The 16,139-nt window shown below is 41.9% G+C and overlaps 1 protein-coding gene across 7 annotated transcripts in view; it reads right to left on the reverse strand.

Annotated features, from left to right (window-relative positions):
• Positions 1-16,139, reverse strand: part of PKNOX2 (PBX/knotted 1 homeobox 2) — a 715,219-nt gene that overhangs the window by 54,719 nt on the left and 644,361 nt on the right. The gene's annotated exons all lie outside the window — the stretch shown is intronic.

Genomic DNA, 16,139 nt, shown 5'->3' on the forward strand with positions numbered 1-16,139 from the left:
TATGTAATTCATGTTTAACCAGGTAACAAATTGGTTTAAAATTCTAAGCTCTGCTCCTTTAAAACAAATGGACAAATGAAGTATATTTTCCTAGGCACTGAGAGCTTTAGTCAAATGCAGATGGATTTATGAGGCACTAAGCCAAATAATAATTCTTCCTTTTCTTTTTCTTTCTTTTAAATGAAAAAACCAAAGAAACTGCATACAAATTAAATATAAATGCTGTGGAGGCTGAGAAATTAAGTTAAGAGTTCTTCTGTATTCAATAGAGTTAAAATTGAAAGCTCAATTTTAGCTCTACACATTTAATTCTTTAAAATATATTCTGTCTTTAGCTCATGATACACAATTTGTCAGTAAACACAATTTATAATATAATACAAAATGGATTTTGTTATAAACCATTACATATAGTAAATTATATTACCATACATTGAGATTTGACTGCATTTTTAAGTCTCAATGAGATTTAAAAAGCAATCCAAGTTTGAAGAAAATCAGTACAGTAGTTTTAAAGTCATGAATGTTTTAAATTGGTAAACTGAACATTTTTGTTCCATTTTTTAAATTAATTCAAGTCTTCTATGGTTTAGAATACAGAGCCATCCTTAATATCTGGCATTGCCTCAATCTTTAGGAGCATTTCAATCTTTGAAACTGTCATATTTAAATAATGACTTCCTACTTTGGAGTACTTAGTTTCCCTTTCCCAAAATTGCATTAACACTAGCATTTGGTATGAAATACAGTACATAATTTTCAGAGAGCACTCTGTCTCTAGGAGATTTTTATATCTGCATCCACATTTCTTTTAGCAGCCGTGTTAGTCTGTATTCGCAAAAAGAAAAGGAGTACTTGTGGCACCTTAGAGACTAACAAATTTATTAGAGCATAAGCTTTCGTGAGCTACGAAAGCTTATGCTCTAATAAATTTGTTAGTCTCTAAGGTGCCACAAGTACTCCTTTTCTTTTCACATTTCTTTTGAAATATTTTCCTAAATTGGCAGTTTGTACCATCTGTCCAGTGGGCTGAGGCTACTGAAATGAGTTATGATGACAATGGTATCCTGATGATGGCTGGTAGAAGAACCAGATTAACTTCTAAACTGAGCAAAAGAAGTAACTATTTGAGCACCAAAAGCTATTAGATTAGAAAATACATAATTTAGAAACTCACAGCTTCAGGGATAATTAGGACAAGCTGCATAGAATGCCCTAGGGTCTTTTTCTAACGGTGCTAATTGCCTAAATCTGTATTAATTGGGGTGTAATATGGTGCACCAGGCAATCTGCCAAGTACTTTTTAATTATTTTGCACCAGAAGCCAATTGCAGGGAATGGACAACCAAAAATCCCAGCTTCAAGAAAATATTCAGTGAACAGATATTAGAGCTGGGGGGGCTCAGTCCCAATTCATGCAGACCCACTCATGCTTGAACTCATTAAGCTAGTGAGCTAAAAATAGTAGCGTAGCTGGGGAAGCATGGGCAGTGGCAGCAAACCTACCCACCCTGAGTACAAACCTGCTTGAACCTCGTGAGTAAATACTCAGCATGGCTAGCCAACGCCACTGCACTGACTACACTTCTGTTTTTAGCACATTAGTCACACCTCTAGCTCCAAGTGTAGACAAACATAGACTCATAGAAGATCAGGGTTGGAAGGGACCTCAGGAGGGCATCTAGTCCCACCCCCTGCTCAAAGCAGGGCCAATCCCCAACTAACTCATCCCAGCCAGGGCTTTGTCCAGCCAGGGCTTAAAAACCTCTAAGGACGGAGATTCCACCACCTGCCAAGATAACCCATTCCAGGGCTTCACCACCCTCCTAGTGAAAAAGAATTTCCTAATATCCAACCTAGACCTTCCGCACTGCAACTTGAGACCACTGCTCCTTGTTCTGTCATCTGCCACCACTGAGAACAGCCTAGATCCTCCTCTATGGAACCCCCTTCACGTAGTTGAAGGCTGCTATAAAATCCCCCCTCACTCTTCTGCAGACTAAATAAGACCAGTTCCCTCAGCCTCTCCTTGTAAGTCTTGTGCCCCAGCCCCCTAATCATTTTCATTGCCCTCCGCTGGACTCTCTCCAATTTCTGCACATCATTTCTGTAATGAGGGGCCCAAAACAGGCAGCATATTCCAGAAGTGGCTTCACTAGTGCCAAATAGAGGGGAATAATCACTTCCCTTGATCTGCTGGCAATGCTCCTACTAATGCAGCCCAATATGCTGTTAGCCTTCTTGGCAACACGGGCACACTGCTGACTTATACCCAGCTTCTCGTCCACTGTAACCCCTAGGTCCTTTTCTGCAGAATTGCCACTTAGCCAGTTGGTCCCCCAGCCTGTAGCAGTACATGAAATTCTTCCATCCTAAGTGCAGGATTCTGCACTTGTCCTTGTTGAACCTCATCAGATTTCTTTTGGCCCAATCCTCCAATTTGTCTAGGTCACTCTGGATCCTATCCTTACCCTCCAGCATATCTAACTCTCCCCCCAGCTTAGTGTCATCCGCGAAATTGCTGAGGGTGCAATCCATCCCATCATCCAGATCATTAATGAAGATGTTGAACAAAACTGGCCCCAGGTCCGACCACCGAGGCATTCCAATGCCAACTAGACATGGAGCCATTGATCACTACCCATTGAGCCTGATGATCTAGCTAGCTTTCTATCCACTTCATAGCCCATTCATCCAATCCATACTTTTTTAACTTGCTGGCAAGAATACTGTGGGAGACCATATCAAAAGCTTTGCTAAAGTCAAGGTATATTACATCCACCACTTTCCCCATAGCCACAGAGCCAATCAGGTTGGTCAGACATGACTTGCCTTGGTGAATCCATATTGACTGTTCCTCATCACCTTCCTCTTCTCCACGTGCTTCAAAATGGAGTATTTGAAGACCTGCTCCATGATTTTTCCAGGGATTGAGGTGAGGCTGACCGATATATAGTTCCCCAAATTCTCCTTCTTCCCTTTTTTAAAGATTTGTTTTTGACAAATCCATACTTATCACCTTATTATCCTCTAAATGTTTGCAAATTGATTGCTTAATTATTTGCTCCATTATCTTCCTGGGTACAGAAGTTAAGCTGATCGGTCTGTAATTCCCCGGGTTGTCCTTATTTCCCTTTTTATAGATTGGCACTACATTTACCCTTTTCCAGTCTTCTGGATCTCTCCTGTCTTCCATACTTTTCAAAGATAATCGCTAATGGCTTAGATATTTCCTCAGTCAGCTCCCTGTGTATTCTAAGATGCATTTCATCAGGCCCTGGTGACTTGAAGACATCTAACTTTTCTAAATAATTTTTAACTTATTTCCCTATTTTAGCCTCTGATCCTTCCTCATTTTCACTGGCTCTCACTATATTAGATGTCCAATCACTACCAACTCTCTTGGTGAAAACCGAAACAAAGAAGTCATTAAGGACCTCTGCTATTTTCGCATTTTCTGTTATTGTTCCCCCACCTCCCCCATTGTCACCCTCATGGATGCAGGTCGAGCTTGGTGAAGAACTTTGCCACACTAACCCATTCTAGGAGCTCACTGATCAGCAGGAGAGGATATTGGTTCTTGATGGTAGTAGTGTTCCAAGGCCCGATAATCAACACAGAAATGTAATGTTTTGTCCTCCTTTTCAATGAACAGGATAGGGGCTCTTGTACGGGATTTGGAGGCTGGACAAAGTTTTTAGTCATAGAATCATAGACTTTAAGGTCAGAAGGGACTATTGTAATCGTCTACTCTGACCTCCTGCACAATGCAGGACACAGAATCTCACCCACCCACTCCTGTAACAAACCCCTAACCTGTGTCTGAGCTATTGAAATCCTCAAATCATGGTTTAAAGACTTCAAGGTGCAGAGAATCCTCCAGCAAGTGACCCATGATCCACACTGCAGAGGAAGGCAAAAAAACTCCAGGGTCTTTGACAATCTGCCCTGGAGGAAAATTCCTTCCCAACCCCAATATGGTGATCAGCTAAACCCTGAGCATGTGGGCAAGACTCACCAGCCAGACACCCAGGAAAGAATTCTCTGTAGTAACTCAGATCCCACCCTATCTAACATTCCATCACAGGCAGTTGAAGATCAATTAATTGCCAAAATTAGGCTATCCCATAATATCATCCCTTTCATAAACTTATCAAGCTTAGTCTTGAAGCCAGATTTGTCTTTTGCCCCCACTGCTTCCCTTGGAAGGCTGTTCCAGAACTTCACTCCTTTGATGGTTGGAAACCTTCATCTAATTTCAAGTCGAAACATACTGATGGCCAGTTTATATCCATTTGCTCTTGTGTCCACATTGGTACTGTGCTTAAATAATTCTTCTCCTCCGCGGTATTTATCCCTCTGATATATTTATAGAGAGCAATCATATCTTCTCTCAGCCTTCTTTTGGTTAGGCTAAACAAGCCAAGCTCTTTGAGTCTCCTTTCATAAGACAGGTTTTCCATTCCTTGGATCATCCTAGTAGCTCTTCTGTTAAAGTTTGAATTCATTTTTCTTAAATATGGGAGACCAGAACTGGACACAATATTCCAGATGAGGTCTAACCAGTGCCTTGTATAATGGTACTAACACCTCCTTATCTCTACTGGAAATACCTCGCCTGATGCATCCCAAGACCGCATTAGCTTTTTTCACGGCCATATCACATTGGCGGCTCATATTCATCCTGTGATCAACCAATACTCTGAGGTCCTTCTCCTCCTCTGTTACTTCCAAGTGATCTGTTCCCAGTTTATAACAAAACTTCTTGTTATTAATCCCTAAATGCATGACCCTGCACTCTTCACTATTAAATTTCATCCTATTACTATTACTCCAGTTTACAAGGTCATCCAGATCTTCCTGTATGATATCCCAGTCCTTCTCTGTATTGGCAATACCTCCCAGCTTTGTGTCATCCACAAACTTTATTAGCACATTCCTGCTTTTTGTGCCAAGGTCAGTAATAAAAAGATTAAATAAGATTGGTCCCCAAACAGATCCCTGAGGAACTCCACTAGTAAGCTGCCTCCAGCCTGCCAATTCACTTTTCATTGTGACCCATTGTAGTCTCCCCTTTAACCAGTTCCTTATCCACCTTTCAATTTTCATATTGATCCCCATCTTTTACAATTAGGTAATAATTCCCCTTGTGGAACCATATCAAATGCCTCACTGAAATCAAGGTAAATTAGATCCACTGCGTTTCCTTTGTCTAAAAAATCTGTTACCTTCTCAAAGAAGGAGATCAGATTGGTTTGACACGATCTACCTTTTGTAAAATCATGTTGTATTTAGTCCCAATTACCATTGACCTTGATGTCCTTAACTACTTTTTCCTTCAAATTTTTTTCCAAGACCTTGCGTACTACAGATGTCAAACTAACAGGCCTGTAATTACCCAGATCACATTTTTTCCTTTCTTAAACATAGGAACTATGTTAGCAATTCTCCAGTCATACGGTACAACCCCTGAGTTTACAGATTTATTAAAAATTTTTGCTAATGGGCTTGCAATTTCATGTGCCAGTTCCTTTAATATTCTTGGCTGAAGATTATCTGGGCCCCCCGATTTAGTCCCATTAAGCTATTTGAGTTTGGCTTCTACCTCGGATGTGGTATTATTTACCTCCATATCCTCCTTCCCATTTGTCATCCTACCATTATCCTTAAGCTCCTCATTAGCCTCATTAAAGACTGAGGCAAAGTATTTGTTTAGATATTGGGCCATGCTTAGATTATCCTTAACCTCCACTCCATTCTCAGTGTTTAGCGGTCCCACTTCTTCTTTCTTTGTTTTTTTCTTATTTATATGGATATAGAACCTTTTACTATTGGTTTTAATTCCCTTTGCAAGGTCCAACTCTACATGGCTTTTGGACTTTCTCACTTTATCCCTACATGTTCTGGCCTCAGTAAGGTAGCTTTCCTTGCTAATCCCTCCCATCTTCCACTCCCTGTATGCTTTCTGCTTTTTCTTAATCACCTCTCTGAGATGCTTGCTCATCCAACTTGGTCTACAACTCCTGCCGATGAATTTTTTCCCCTTTCTTGTGATGCAGGCTTCTGATAGTTTCTGCAACTTTGACTTGAAGTAATTCCAGGCCTCCTCTGCCTTTAGATCCACAAGTTCTTCAGTCCAATCCACTTCTCTAACTAATTTCCTTAATTTTTTTAAAGACAGCCCTTTTGAAATCAAAAACCCTAGTCACAGATCTATTTTTCTTTATCCTTCCATTTAGTTTGAACTGAATTAGCTAATGATCGTTCAAACAAAGTTGTCCCCTACTACCATTTCTTCTATGAGGTCTTCAGTATTCACCAAAACCAAATCTAAAATGGCATCCCCTCTTGTCGGTTCAGCAACTAGTTGGTGAAGGAATACATCAGCTATTGCATCTAGGAAAATCTGAGCCCTATTATTATTAGTAGCACTATATCTGGGAAGCTAAAGTCTCCCATGATCACACAATTCCCATTAGTATTTACTTCATTGAAAACATGAAAGAGGTCTCTATTCATATACAAATCGGATCCCGGCGGTCTATAGCACACCCCAAGCACTATCCCAGGGCAGGCTCTAGTAGTTTTCTCCCCCAATGTGATTTTTGCCCAGACAGACTCTGTCTTATCCATTCCATCACTTCTTTTTTCTTTACAGTCTACCTCATCATTGATATACAATGCTACTCCACCACCTTTACCTTTATTTCTGTCTTTCCTAAACAGCACATACCCTTCAATACCAGTACTCCAGTCATGACTACTATTCCACTTTGTTTCTATTATCCCTATAATATCTGGTTTCACTTCCTGCACCAGTAGCTCTAGGTCCTCCATTTTGTTACCTAAGCTCCTCGCATTAGTGTACAAACATCTTAATTTTTGCTGTTTGGCCTTGCTCACATTCTTTACCCGATTAGGCACAGACATTCTACCACCAATATCACCTATTAGACTGGTATGTACACTACCCTTCCTCCTTATGTCCATTCTCCCACCCACGGCTGTATCCCTTTTTATTTCATTTTCTTCCCTCTCAATGTTAAAATCCGGCATGGAGATTACCTGGACATTGTTGTAGCAACCAGGAAAGGTACTAACAAACTTCAATAGGACTTTATTTTTAAAGTGGAAACCTCTTTACCAAGCTGCTGCTACACCCTTGGTAGCTCTCACTCTGCCTCCTCAACTCCCCCCCCCAGTCCTTCCTGTTTCCTGTCCTTTCAGACTTCCAACAGCCAGTGCTCCCAGTTCTAATAATTACAAGCAGCATCTAAACATCACATTCCCTCCTCTCTTAAGAAACTCTGTCAATTAAAATGAACATTGTTGTTTTAACCACAGGAACAAATATGAAACAAGACACTGTACTTTGGCAGAAATATTACACTGAAAACACTGTTATAACATAGTCTCTAGTCCAGACAGGTGGTCGTCTGGGTCTGACAGGCTGTCTCTCAAGCTCCATTTCCATACAATGTCTTGTTGTGTTGATACTATGGTGAAGTCATCCAGTGCAGACTGGGTGTTGGCATAATGGCTTCTTGGTGCATAGGCAGGTGCAAGATAAGAAGCATTCCATACCCGCCCATCAGAAATTCGGTAGGTATAAGGTCCTTTCTTCTCTATGATTTTAAGAGGAGCTGTGAATTTATGGTCCCCTTTGCATAAAATTCCAGGTTTTTGTATTCAAACAAAGGAACCACACTCAAACTTTGGTTCCTTAGCACCCCGCTGCTTGTCTGTGAAAGCCTTATACTTTGCTTGGTTCTGTTCAACTGTTTTTCTCACATCATGCTCGGTTGGGGCATCAGGTCGTGCCTTTAACAATCCAGCAATGTTCAGTTCAGCATTCCTCTGTTTCCCATACAGTAACTCTGCGGGTGATCTTTGTGTTGTGGCATGTCGTGTAGCCCGGTATGCTTGCAAGAAATCAGTAGTGAAGGTTATCCACAATCGCCCTTCCAGTTTAGCCGTTTGCAAACTCTCTTTCAAACTTTTGTTAAACCGTTCGATTTCCCCATTGGCTTGAGGGTAATATAGGGATGACCTTCTGTGTAAAATGTTCCTCTCTGCTAGAAAAGTTTCAAACTCCAGGGAAGTAAATTGACTACCATTATCTGAAACCAGTTCTTTGGGGTTACTTTCCCTGCTGAAAACTGAAGAGAGGAACTTAATTACTGTAGCAGAAGAGATTTGCGATGTAAGGTAAGTTCTCCATTTTTCAGTAGACCAGACACAAGCACGTGCTTCTTTTTTGACTGTAGAATATTTCCTTTCAGCATTACTTAGTGTCCTTGAAGGAAATGCAACAGTCCTCTCTGTGTTGTCCTCATGCAATTGTTTGAGGACAGCCCCAAGTCCATAATCAGAAGCATCAGTAGTTACAATTGTGGGCAATGCAGGAGTGAATAGTGCAAGTACTGGACTATGTACAAGCAAATCTTTCACCCTTTCGAAACTAGCTTGTGCATCCGTTGTCCACACTAAGGTTGAACTTCTCCATAGCAATTCTCGTAACGGTTCAATGACAGAAGTATAATTGGCAATGAATTTTGCATAACAGGAGGTAAGACCCAAGAAGGAATGTAAGGTTTGCAAATCTGTTGGAGGAGGAGCATTTGAAATAGCCAGGATATGATCTGGATCAGGTTTTAGTCCAGCCTGTGAAATTGTGTGCCCCAGAAAGGAGAGTTCAGTTTGTCTAAATTTGCATTTGGACCTATTGAGCTTGAGGCCTGCTTTGCTGATGCAGTTTAGTACAGACTGCAGGTTATTGTCATGCTCCTCAGAAGTATTTTCAAACACTATAATATCATCCAGATAGCACTGAACTCCATGTTGATCCTTCAGAATCAATTACATCATTTTTGGAAGGCACTTGGGGCAGATGCAAGACCGTATGGAACACGTTTAAAACAAAATAGTCCCTCATGTGTGATAAATGCTGTGAGGTCTCTGCTATCTTCATGCAACATAACCTGGTAGTATGTGCTCTGCAAATCAAGAGTAGAAAACATCTTTGCTCCATGGAGTTCTGCAAATACTTCTTCTATGTGAGGAAGAGGATGGCTGTCAATCACAATAGCTTTATTTGGCTCCCTTAAGTCCACACAAAGGCAAATGCCTCAACCCTTCTTCTGCGTCACTACTATAGGTGAAACCCATTCCAAGGAGTCAATCTCTTCAATAATGTCCTTTTGAACAAGTTTTCTAAGTTCCTCTGAAACAGCTTCCCTGACTGAAAATGGTAGGTGCCATAACTTCTGTTGTACAGGCATCACATTGTTCCTCATTTTAACTTTATGCAGAAACCCATAAACACAGCCAAGTTTCTCCCCAACCTGGTGTTGGGTCCCAGCTGAAAATGGTGTGCTACCCTGAGATTTAAAGCAGCCAATACATCTCTGCCAAGGATAGGAGGGCCTTTGCGGACAATGTAGAACTCTGCAGTTACACAGCAATCACCAAAAGTAACTATTGCTGGCAGCCAGCCATGTACTGGAATATGGTTTTTCAAATAGCACACCATGTGAAGTTTGGGTTCAGTAAGAGGCACATCTTTAAAGTAATGCAAATAGATGGAATCAGGTAGTATAGATACTGCTGAGCCAGTGTCCAATATTAGCTGAATAGAGTCTGATTTGCCTGAGGGTATGGCGGAAACATTTACATTGCACTTTATTTGTTCTGGCATATGTGCAGTAGTGATTTTGTCCACGCTCAGCACAGTAACATCTGGTATTGAAACTGCATGCACCTGTTGATTGAACTGGCTGCTGCGACATACTTTAGCAAAATGCCCAATCTTTTTGCAATGATTGCACTGAGCTACTTTTGCCGGACATCCTGTGTAGCTTGCAAGGTGTTGTGGGGATCCACAATGAAAGCATACTTTTACTGTATTTTGAATTTGCTGATTTGGTGGTTTTCCATTAGTTTTCCTCTTGTAATTGTTTGTCTGCAGCGATAGTGAGCTTTTCTGCAGAGGAGTCACAGCCTGGACTGTGCATTCTGTATCCATGCTCATTATTTTGGCTTCAGCTGTAGCTGACTCAATCTGAGTAGCAATTGTTATTGCTTTTTCTAGTGTAAATTGTGGTTCTAGAAGTAAGCATTTTCTTACACGAAGCATGGTTGTTTTCTCAATGAGCTGGTCTCTAATAATCTCACCTGCCATAGTCCCAAAGTCACAAGTTACAATCAGACTCCTCAGGGAAGCAATATACTGCATTATAGTCTCCCCTGTTTTCTGCTCATGCTGGCAAAATCTGTAGCAATTAGCTACTACATTCACTTTTGGCACAAAAAGGTTCTTTAATGCAGTGAGTGCAGTCTCATGTTTATCATCTGCAAGGGGAAAAGTGTAAAATATATCCTGCCCTTCTGCTCCTAGGCAGTGGATTAGCAGAGCATGCTTTCTTACTTCAGAAATCTCTGTAGCAGTGATTGAAAGCAGATAAGTCTCAAACATATGGATCCAGGCAATAAAGGCAATTGGAGGCTCACCTGGGCTTTGCAGAAAGGGTGCAGGAGGGTTCAGAGGCAGAAGATTCATCCTCATCACTAAAATGTTGAAGCAACGAGGCAAGGTACTAATAAACTTCAATAGGATTTTATTTTTAAATGGGAAACCTCCTTACCAAGCTGCTGCTGCATTCTTGGTAGCTCTCACTCCTCAACTTCCCCCCTCCTTCCTGTTTCCTGTCTTTTCAGACTCCCAACAGTCAGTGCTCCCAGTTCTAATAATTATAAGCAGCATCTAAACACCACAGACATCTCCCAACCATCTCCCCCAGATTCCTAGTTTAAAACTCTCTTGATCAGTTGTGCCATCCTCCATCCTAGAAGTCTATTTCCCTCCTTACTCAGGTGAAGTCCATCCTGAGAGAACAGTCCTCTGTCCATGAATGCTTCCCAGTGGCCATACATCCCAAAGCCCTCCTTATAGCACCACTGCCTGAGCCATCTGTTGAGCATCATAATCTTGTCACACCTTTGTTGCCCTTCTCTAGGAACAGGCAGAATCCCACTGAAGATCACCTGAGCCTCTATTTCCTTAAGCATCCTCCCCAGCCTGGCATGGTCTCTCTCGATATGTTCCAGCGACAATCTAGCCGTATCATTTGTTCCCACATGAAGGACAATCAGTGGATTCTTTCCCGCTCCCATTAGGATCCTCTTCAGCCTCAGGTCCACATCCTGTATCTTAGCACCTGGCAGACAGCACACCCTCCTGTTCTCTGGATCAGCTCTTGTTACAGGCTTGTCTGTTCTTCTCAGTAAGGAGTCCCCAATCATGTAGACTTGCCTTTTCCTGGCGATGGTGTGATTCTCCAGCCTATCCCCTGTTCCCTCTAGCTGCAAGTCCTCTTGATTCCTATTGTCCCTTGCAGTCCTCTGCAACCCATCCTGTATCCTCCTGGGGCTCATACTTGGTATTGTTATCTCCATTGACTCTTGCCCTCTTCCTATAGGACTAGCTGCTCTTCTCTTCTTCCTTGCCCTCTCACCTTCAGTGACCACCTGCTCTGCCCCTTCTTTCATTTTCCAACTCCGCAAACCTGTTCCTGAGCTCTGTTTCTCCTTCCCTACCCTGTCTTTTCCTCTGCCTGGTTCTCTTAGTCATATGTTTCAGTGTCCACTTTCCTCACCCAGCAGTCTCCCCTCAGAGTTCTTTGGTCCTGCTTCCATCTGCAAGTCTGAGCTTTTCCCTTCAGCCTCTTCATGTCTTTGCTCCATCATCCACTTGAACCCCTTTCTAAACTCAACCAGAGTTTCCACTTGCATTTCCAATCCTCGGATCTTTTCTTCCATCAGCTCTATCAGGCCGCACTTCATGCAGACGAAACTCTTTTCAGGTACCCCCTCCAGGATCATGTACATGCCACAGCTTCTACATTCAGTCATCTTCATTGTGTCTTCCACTGCTTGGGTCACTACCACTACTGCCTCGTATCTGTCATAGCCTTCTCACCTAAGTCCTGTTAGTCTGGGAAACACAAACCAAACCAAAACACCACGCCCCACAGCAAAACAAACCCGCAACAAGCACCAAAACACTGCCAGACCATCACATACTCCCTTCACTAGCCTGTCTGTTCCTTTGCCTGGCTCTCTTAGTCTTCCCCGCAAACTCCCCTTACAAACTCCCACTCAAACTCCCCTGTTTATAGCTCTGTTTGCTGGCTCCTGAAATCTCAAAGGCTCTTGAGCTTGGGTTCTGATAACGGGTAATTATACCCAAAGGGGAATCTTATCCTCTGGCTGGAGCTCTACAGGGCAGTCACAGAGTTGGTGTGAGGGTGGGTCATTGGTGTTCCCTTTATCGATCATATCTGCAAGGTCATTATACTTGACTGGAATTAAGGAACTGGTATTTTCGAAGTTGATGTAGTACCACGCAGGAAGGGTGCTTTCCCAAGGGCTGGTTCCATCTCCCCCCCCCCCCCCCCGATCTTCCTAGACATCACAGACAGCAAAACCTGGAGTTGAACCATACCTCCTGCTCTGCCCAGGAAATTCTTGAGTTGCGGAGGGAGAGCCAGGGGAGTCCCCAAAGTGCTGCAAAATACTCAGATCAAACTGCATAATCTTCTGGTGGTTCTGGATTTTGATCTGGAGAACTGCTATGGGGTTTTCTCCTGGGGACACGAAGTCCTGGGACATCCATTCATATAAAGCAATTATGCAGGCCCTTGTGCTGCCTACCCACCAGCAATTACTGGAGGTATGCAAGTTCAGAATTCTGCCCAAATTTTCAGCATTTCTCTATCTCTTTTGGACAGTTTAATTAACAAAGAAATGTATGACTTTGTTAAAGGTCCCACTCTTTTCTATTGCCTCTAATGTTGCCTTGCATATGGTATTTTATGATCCATGATGTGCAGCCCTTTGTAATGCCTGCATGGCAGAAGCAACAGAAATAAAACATTTTTAATCTAGTGAAAACAGTGTACAAGAAAAATTAGCTGTTCTCTGGCAGGGCAAGAATGTGAAGTGGCCATACTTTCTGGTAAAATTATGAACCAAGGGTCAGATTTCCAGAGGTATTTAGGCACCCAAAGATGCAGATAGGACCCCTAGAGGGATTTTCATAGGCACCAAAGTGTTTGAAAATCCCAGTAGGCACCTATCTGCATCTTTATGTTCCTAAATCCCTTTGAAAATCTGCTGCTAAGAGCTCTGAAAAGTTACCATGGTGGTGAGCAGATAGAAGATAATACATATATAGAGATGGTGTATGTGTGGGACAGGTCCTTATTTGGGTTTCCATAACTACCAGTACTTTCATCCCAGCATTGGGTTTCCAATGTTCCCATCACCACTGTATATAGGTGCTTGGTTTTCTGATATCTCTATATCTGACGCAGCCAGATTCCCTACTTGCTCTAGCTAGCAGGTGCACAGAGCACTCTTAACAAAAAGGGCGCAAATCTAGACATCTTAGGAAGTGTGTAAATTACCCTAAGAGATGCTACCCTGAGGTCTCATCACTAATAAGGCAGGGGGCAGATGGTCAAAGAAGTCACTGTAATGCTTGGCAAATGCATTGCAAATTTGGCATTCTAGAATCAACCAACTCTTCAGGAATAATTTTTTCCTGATATTTGCCCAGTCTAGTTCCGTCTGCAACAACAGATGCACTATGGATATCATCAGAGCTGGCAGGCAGGCAGGAGTATGCTAAAAGTGATACTGTATTACGATACATAGAGCTGTTTGTAAACATTCTCATCCATGTCAGCTATGTTTTTATTCCCATATACTTCTGATTTACTTTGATAGTTATAGGTAACTATGTTTTCTGGGATTTGGGACTGCATACCCACTGTGTGTACACTGTTATCATCAGCTGCCATTCCTTCTGTGCTCTGCATAATGGAACCATAAATGAAGGTTGTCATAACCATAAAGCTAAGTGTAGCCTAGAATTCCACCTTACCTGTAAGGGGTTAAGAACCTCAAATAACCTGGTTGGCACCTGACCAAAAGGACCAATGTGGAAAGAAGATACTTTCAAATCTGGGGTGGGGGAGGCTTTGTTTGTGCTCTTTGTTTTGTGTGTTCCCTGGGGAAGCAGAGAAGCATCAGGTCAGAAAACTCCTTCTCCTAAAATCATCCTAAAATGAGTCTCAATATTGCAAAAAGAGTAAGTAAAGAAGGCAAGGAGCATTAGATTATCTTTTGTTTTTAGCTTGTGAATTTTCCTGTGTTAAGAGGGAGGTTTATCCATGGTTTTTTGTAACTTTAAAGTTTTGCCTAAAGGGGAATCATCTGTGTTTTGAATCTGATTACCCTGTAAAGTTACTTCCATCCTGATTTTACAGAGGTGCTTCTTTTACTTTTTTTCTTTATAATAAAGTTCTGTTTTTTAAGAATCTGGTTTACTTATTTGGTTGGTAGATTATTCTCAAGCCGCCCCAGGAAAGGGGGCGAAAGGGCTTGGGGGGATATTTTAGGGAAACAAGAACTCCAAGTGGTTCTTTTCCTGAATCTTCGTCTAATTCACTTGGTGGTGGCAGCAGTACCCATCCAAGGACAAGGAAGGATTTGTGCCTTGGGGAAGTTTTTAACCTAAGCTGATAAAAATAAGTGTAGGAGGTCTTTCATGCAGGTCCCCACATCTATACCCTAGAGTTCAGCGTGGGGAGGGAACTCTGACAAAGATACTTTTACTGCATTTAGGTAAACAAACCTCCACACTGAAACAATACCCCCAGGTTACTGACACAGCAATTGCACAAAGATTCGATAGGAAAATAAGGTCTGGTTTATTATTTTGAGTTTCAGAGCAACTTGGCTTTTTACTATGAGCTCTGTGGGGTAGGGACAGGCTGCACAACCCATTACCCCTCCTCTGAGTTCTTCACTGGCTGCCTGTTTCCTAATACGTAAGAAAATGGTCTTTCTTGTTTTCAAAATGCTCAACCACACCTTTTAGCACAAAGATATGCTGGTTCTGGAAACTTGGCAGGCATGTAGGAACTGATCAAAAGCCTACTATCATCACTGGGAGTCTTTCTGTGGGTCCCCTCCATGATGGAGAAAACTTCTTCCCAGGGTATAAAAGCAGGAGGGAGTATGGCTTCACTGGAGAGACACAGCCTTTGTGGAGCTACAAGATCTCCACACTAATGACCCTGTCCTCCAGTTAATCAGCCATGGTTCAGGTGGGCGCCTAGAAATCCACAAGATTTAGTGAACACTATCCAGCCGTTTGCTAAAAGGGTAGCTACACAGAATTTTCTTCCCTCTTAGCTCCTTTTTCTATATCGTCCCCCGGAGGGATAATTGGGCCCTGTGTTAAGCACAGTTGTGTGGTTTTCTCTATTTGTTTCGTTAATTGTATATCTTAATATAGTTTTCCTTAAATTATAAAATGTACACCTAAAATCCACAGGATGTACAACAGCACTGGGGGCTCATCTACACAGTGCAGCAATGCACACTAGAGGGGTATGATTTTCAAAGTGCATCAAGATGCTGTGCACTAACTGGTCCATGCATGAACTAAAAGTTCCCTATTGAACATTAGCATAGTACTTTATTGTGTTAATGTGCACCATGGAACTTTTAGTTTTCACCAGCAGGGTCAACACAGTCCAGTTAGTGAGTAACACTTTGGTTCATTTGAGAAATCATAGCCCTCTAAGTGTGCACTGCCATACCATGTAGACAAGCCCTGAGTTAACATTGCTCACACACCTTAGCCCATGCATTTTCTGATTTTGTGATTTTTTTCTGTGTAGCCATAATGGTGCATTGGTGCTGTCTTTGCACTTTATTTTCCTTGATAATAAATATTCATCTTTGTCATGCAAGACCTTTTCAAGGAGCACATGATGGGTCAAATTGACCCAAAATTTAGGTTTTGTGGAAACAAACTTTGCAAAAGCTAAGCCCAATAGAAAAGTTTCAAGGTTTGTTTTTAAAGAAATAAATGTGCCTGTGTAGCATTTCCATCCCAAACACTGAAAGGTTGTGCAAATGCATGAAGATACAACTGGTTAGAAACTGAAATGAAGCCAATCAATCTATTTCCATGCTCCAGGCTGAGAGAAATACAAAAAATAGACAAATGGAATAAGTGGTGTAACATTAATTCGATTTCTTAAAAATTCCTTCATTTACATTCT

The sequence above is a fragment of the Dermochelys coriacea genome, chromosome 22 (genome assembly GCF_009764565.3).
Source record: "Dermochelys coriacea isolate rDerCor1 chromosome 22, rDerCor1.pri.v4, whole genome shotgun sequence".
NCBI lineage: Eukaryota > Metazoa > Chordata > Testudines > Dermochelyidae > Dermochelys > Dermochelys coriacea.